This window comes from Phoenix dactylifera, chromosome 13 (assembly GCF_051530095.1).
Source record: "Phoenix dactylifera cultivar Ajwa chromosome 13, Ajwa_hap1_PhDact_Kaust_v1.1, whole genome shotgun sequence".
Taxonomy (NCBI): domain Eukaryota; kingdom Viridiplantae; phylum Streptophyta; class Magnoliopsida; order Arecales; family Arecaceae; genus Phoenix; species Phoenix dactylifera.
This window is the reverse complement of record NC_143202.1, coordinates 18258975-18265489: the sequence shown is the minus strand read 5'-3', so window position 1 is coordinate 18265489 and position 6515 is coordinate 18258975.

Here is a 6515-nt window from a genome sequence, read left to right as displayed (position 1 = left end):
CAAGTTAGTGGCAGCCGGAGGTCAATGCATGCTAGGACTTACGGTTGTAGGGGCAGAACTTCGGGCAACATGAAAGGGTTTATCATTTGCGAGAAGAGTCCTCGGTGCCGAGTAGGTGCTTCTTGTGGGGACTCCTCGATGGTGATTGACTGGATTCGAGGTGTGGATAGAAATGGTGATGGCCATCTCCTCATTAGAGATACTCGGAGACTGGCTCAGGAGTTGGGAGGCTTATAGATAGTACACGTATTTCGGAAGGTGAACAGAGCAGCAGACTGGGTCTCCTCCATCATCGCCTGGCACTTCGGAGAGTTTCTATGGACATCTATGGGAGACATTCCCTCCTCTTTATACTCTTTACTTTTCTGTAATCTGGCAGGATGTACTCACTTTAGAGCTATATAATTTGCCGTTTTGACAAAAAAAAAGGGAGATGGTGGGATGGAACTTTTATTAATTAGATGGAGTGAATTTTCTATAATGCCCCTACTTTCTCTTATAGAGAGTCCTGGACAAATTCTTTCTTTTACCTTGACCATGAAGTGCCATGGGATCACCTTTTCCTATTCTGCTCTTGCTTGACATGGTAAATAGTACTGCCAAGCATTATCTCAATTCTTTAATCGGTTTCATAGGCCCTTGTTTTAGCATAATTACTTTTCCGTGCTTCCATTCAAAAATTATATTAAACTAGAGAGGTTTTTTGTCTGCCTTTCTTACATTCATGTATCTTTGTTGAAATAATATACTTGACAGCCGTCTATTTTCTTTTTTTTAAGTATTTTATACTTATTTAAATTATATATATATATATGTATGTATGTATGTATGTATGTATGTATATAAAGAGGCTTCATTCACTGAATCCGCCTTAGGCTTCCAAATGTATTGGGCCGCCCCTATTCACACCTGTCGCAGGTAGGTGGAGCCAACAGAGTCAGAAAACAAGAGATAGCTCAGAGGCTGGGACACAGGCACCTGGCCCTCTCAAATGAAGTCTCCTGAGTGGTGAACCACGAATGAGGCAACCCAGTCAGTCGCACTGCTCGCCTCCCTATAGACATGTTTGGCCCATGACAGGCCATCCTCGCCCACGAGTCGGCGAACATCACGGATCAACGGTCCCGACCTGATGTCGGGCTCCGTGTCTCAGATCCACGCAATCACCGTGGCCGAGTCTCCCTCGAGCAGGATTCGGTCCGCACCCAGCATCTATCTCACATAGACGACTCCCTCTCATGCTGCCTTGAGCTCCGCGCTGACTACAGACGTGTGGAAGATCCACCGGCCCCCTGCCGCAATCAGACGGGCGTCGTGGTCTCTGATAACAAAACTTACACCTCCAATGCAACCATCATCGCCAATGTTGCCGTCGAAGTTCACCTTAAGGAAGCCAGAGGGTGGGGGTTTCCATGAGACCGAAACGGTCATAGGCGCTACATAAGCAGTAGGGGAACCCCAGATTTTCTTGGTCAACCCCAGGGACGCCGACGGAGCACTGCGGATGATCTTCTCCGCGTGAAGAAGAGCCCTCTCAGCTCCTAGACTCGAGGGCACCCAGCTGCCCTTGAAAATCCGGACATTCCTAGCAAGTCAACAGTGGTAAGCTAGGTAGGCAGTCCTGGTCCTGAGAGTCTCCATGCCCGGCCTCCTCACTGAAGTGTCCATGGAACTCTTCTGTGGCAATTGGGATTAGTACATAAAGCCCTAAACTAGAGCTTTCAGAATGAAGTTTTATGTCATAATCTGTAGGCTAGCAAGGGAACATTAGAAAAGATGACAATGTACTATGTTTTAAAAAGGCTACTTTAAATAGGGAGGTATGATTTGGAGTGCAGGAAAGAGGAGGGAAATGATCTAACATCAATACAAATTTCCTCACAGCTTTCCTGTTAGTCACTCAGAGCTTTGCATGCCTTGCTGAAGCATTTTACTTCTGATATGCTTAACACAGTCAGGAGAAGATGAGGAATGTAAACACACTTAATGATGCCTAGAGAATATTTGATGCCCACCATCACAAGGCACCTAGTTGTGATGTGTCTAGTTGTGCTAGGAAACATATTTAGACATCATGCCAGTTTGGTCTCCAGAACCTAATATTACTCTAGAAAATGTTTGTGGAGATTGGAGAGAAGGATGACCCTTGAGGACTGGATCGTTTTACAAATGTTTTTCTAGATCTATAGAGTATTCTAGTTTTCCTTTTTGTTGTCTTAATCCAGTCATGAGGTTTAGATGTTTTTCATCAGTTGCTTTGTCTTAGAGAATTACCTTATTGTGTGCTCCACTCTGATTTGTGTCTCCTTTTAGCCTGTAAACAAGAAAATATTCTTCTGGTGGTCACAGTGTTTCCTTTTTCTTTCTCAAGGAAGAAAATACTTTAAATGCCTTGAACGCTTCATCTTGCCATCTAGAGCTTCTTTTGTTCATCGACTCATTTAGTCCGGAATTATATCCAACCGATGGTGGGAATTTTTTGTCAATGCTGCATCTAAGACCTTGATTTCTACTTGAACTCCAAAAAGACATAACAATGGGAGAAGATGAGAATTCCCGTTTGCTAATTCTTTAGAGAGAATGTTCCCATTGATCATGGCTGGTTAAGAATTTAGATAACTAGAAATTAAAAGAAAATGTACAGATAGAATCTGCAATTACTGATATATTTTTCTTCTCTTCACGTAAAAAGAACATGTACACATGCAAGAGGCAATGAAAACAATCAACCACAAGATTCAACATCCATGGCTATGCAAACTAGTATCTCACTTGTGTGATGCACTGGAACGAACTAACAGCTCCAGTATTCACATCTTATAAAGGAACAACTATAGCCATTGCCACAGGAATAGCTAACAGTAGCCCAGTAGGCCCCATCAAAATCCATATCAACTTATTATCAAAACACACAAGCCAGTCCATTAGTGGATTCCCTCTGTGAAAGCAGTGGATAGCTTGAAAGGATGCACAAATACCCTGCATGTTTCAGATATCAAGTAACTCTAGCTGGCAATGCTTGTCGCTAGAGTCCACTCAATCTTGATTTCACAGTACGGGAATCATCTTTTAGCCAGATAAGGGACACTTGAAACTTTTGTTTAGCAATAGCATCCCCTTTTCAGGCTGCTTGTAGTTCAGCACAAGGAACAGAGCACGGTTGGAGATTATTACTGACATGGAGATATCATAATTTTTAGATCTCATAATAGATTATCAAAATAAGAGTTAATATGTAGCTTTATGATGATTTTTATCTTCATGTGATTTTCCTACTAGTCACTTGCCATCTTAAAAAAAAATCCAGTCTCTTTTAATTAAAAGAGAAATCTAATCTGATTTTAGAGACTCAGATCTCATTAGTGTAGTTAGAAGCATCATAATCAATTTTATTATCGATTAATGAAAGCAAAGAAGGTATAGAGTCTTCTTTGGGGGTGGAGGTTTCCCCCCCTCTCATATCCATCTTCATAGCTTTTCCACTTTAGTGATAATTAAAATAAAAAGGAAATCAAATATCACAGTTTTCTCTTTCTGAAGTGACATCACCTTTCCTTCTATTGCATCACAATTATCCATCAAAAAACTACTTATTTACCTATGGCCTTGTGTTGGAAAATACCATCTTCTTATACTAATTTGTAGTACCTAAAGTATGTAATCATCTCAAAAGAGGAAAAATTTAGTTTTAACATGCTTTTAGGTATTCTTCTTTTTCTCAGTTTATCCTCTTTCTTTTTCGCTTGGTTTGATATATTAAGGCTTGTGATGTATTCAAGATTAGTAGTATCCTCGTAGAGTAATAGGGAATGAAACATGGAGTACTCTAAGTTAACGTAGGCACCAATCGTGATGCACATATATGATAGTATGTAAGTACCAATCTTGATCCATATTTATGATAAAAATGTTATTAATGTCATTGCTAAAGAATTAGTAAGAGCTACAAGTTCTAGGTTTTTTGTATTTTCTTTTCTTTTCTTATTTCTTTATTTGTGCTCTTATTGACATGCTGCATGATAACCAGATTGATGTGTTTGATATACCTAGCGTACCTTTTGCAACATATGAATAAAATAATATAGGAAGAAATATAACAGTTGATCATGGAATAAAACTATTGGGAGGTGGCGGAGATCATGGTAGTGGCGGAGGTCATAGCAGTGGCTGTTATTGTGGTGGAGGTTATAGCAACGCCAGTTACCGTGGTTGAGGTCATAGCAGTCGTAATTACGGTGGCGGACATCGTAGCATTAGGGGTTATGGTGGTGGTCATAGCAAAGGTGGTAGTGGGGGTTATCGATCATCTATACCTTATCATCGCAGTTATGGATGTTGATAATAAATTTGAAGCAGAAATAAAACTAAACTATTCTACATCAATAAATAATAGATAGTAATAGGCTAAAACAAAAAATTAAAAGTAAAGGTAGGAAAAATGGAACCCGAGATACTGAGGCGTGGTATGTTGGTCACTTTTCTTGAAGTAGATTTCGCCGTCTTACAGTGCACTAGGTTTGGATGGCGTTCTACTCCTGAGATACAACAACATCTCGTTCCTTCAACCTCGATGATTTGCACAGATCAAAGAAGGCTTCGAACCCAGAATCAATATGCAGCAAGCCCATTTAAAAAGAATTTGGAAGAAATATTTTAACTAGTAGAGAGAGTAGAGAAAGAAGAGAGATTAGGAATCCTCTGCTTCTAATCTCATATATTTTTTATATATATTTTAATATGTAGAGGCCGTCTATTTATAGACCTCTACGAGAGGGCCTGTCGGGTGCGTCTCTTCACGATCGCAGGCGCGATCCTTCGCGTGGCAAAACCGGTCGCGGGCGCGATACCGCGAAGCCCCGGTCGCGTCCCTCAAAAACTCGCACCCCTCTTGCACGGACGTAAAAGCATGACATAAAACTGAGGGAAAGCATGAAAAGGGTGACACAAAAACCCGTGGGAAGAGGGACTAGAACTCACATCCTTGTGAGAACAACCCTACACACAAACCAAGCACACTACCAAGGGATGATGACAAATAAAACATTTAATCATTAATAAATCCTACAATCCCCCACCTGATTAAAATGTTTTCAAGATTTTATATAAAAAATAGTCATACCAGGCTTTTCATATCATGACTTCAATAAAGGTAGCTTGCGGCTTTGAACCTTTACGTAATGAAAGTATACTTACATCTGAAAAAAATAATGATAGCTAAAAAGCTTTGAACCAAATTCTTTGGTTCAGATTTTCATATACTTCACCCATGACAAATGCAAATATTGGGTTCATCATGGTGGTGCTTTTCGGCCTCATGCACCAATATCTCAGTTTTATGAGCGCTCTAGGGGTTAAACCCTTATCCCCATAGACTGCGGCCACACAATCACACTCACATAGGTGAATCCTCCAAGGGTGCTCGCAGCACAGCACCTTGTCATAGACTCGGACTCATTCAGAGTTTTAAACTCTTCCGTATACCTATGCTGTGTTTAGCACTCACATCATAGGGAGAGACCAAATGACATAAAGTTATATTAATAATAGTGTTAACTAATCATTAAACAACTTGTTTTTCCTGTTGAACCTTTCGTCTTGGGATCTCCAGTCAGAATAGGTTGGGTTGCCATTGTCAATGATTCCTTATGGGTTTCAGTCCCATCCCCCTTGATGTTTCTATAACTTTGCTTCTAGCTAGTCCTTTAGTCAAAGGATCTGCTAGGTTACCTTCATATCTAACAAATTCCAAAGTCATGATACCATTTTTAATTAGGTATCTAATTGTTTTATGTCTCACACTAATGTATCTTCTGTTTCTCTTGTTATATTCAGTATTTCTACAAGTATTAATTGCAGCTTCATTGTTACATAACAAAGAGATAGAAGGTATAGGCTTTTCCATAATAGGAATTTCTGACATAAGATTTTTAAACCATTCTGCTTCTTGAGATGCAGAATCTAAGACTACAATCTCAGCCTCCATAGTGGATCTGGTGATCACAGTTTGTTTGGATGATCTCCAAGCAACAGTTGCACCACCCAACATGAATATGTATCCACTAGTTCCTTTTTGGTTCACTGAATCAGTGATCCAACTAGCATCACTGTATGCTTCAAGTACAGCGGGAAATCTTGAGTAATGTAAACCATAAGACATGGTACTTCTCAAGTATCTAAGTACTCTGTCCAGTGCTTCCCAGTGACTAAGACTAGGGCAACTATTAAACCTACTGGGCTTTCCTATAGCATAAAAAATGTCAGGTCTACTTGTATTTGCAATATACATCAGTGTCCCAATAATCTGAGCATATTTTTCTTGGGCTACTGGATCACCTTTGTTGTACTTCAAGTTCAAACCATGCTCATAAGGTGTACTCACTGGTTTACAGTTGTACTTATCAAATTTCTTCAAAATTTTCTCAATATATTGCGATTGATCAAAGATTATACCATTAGGTATTCTGGTAATCCTATTACCAAGCATTACCTCTGCCTGACCTAAATCTTTCATATCA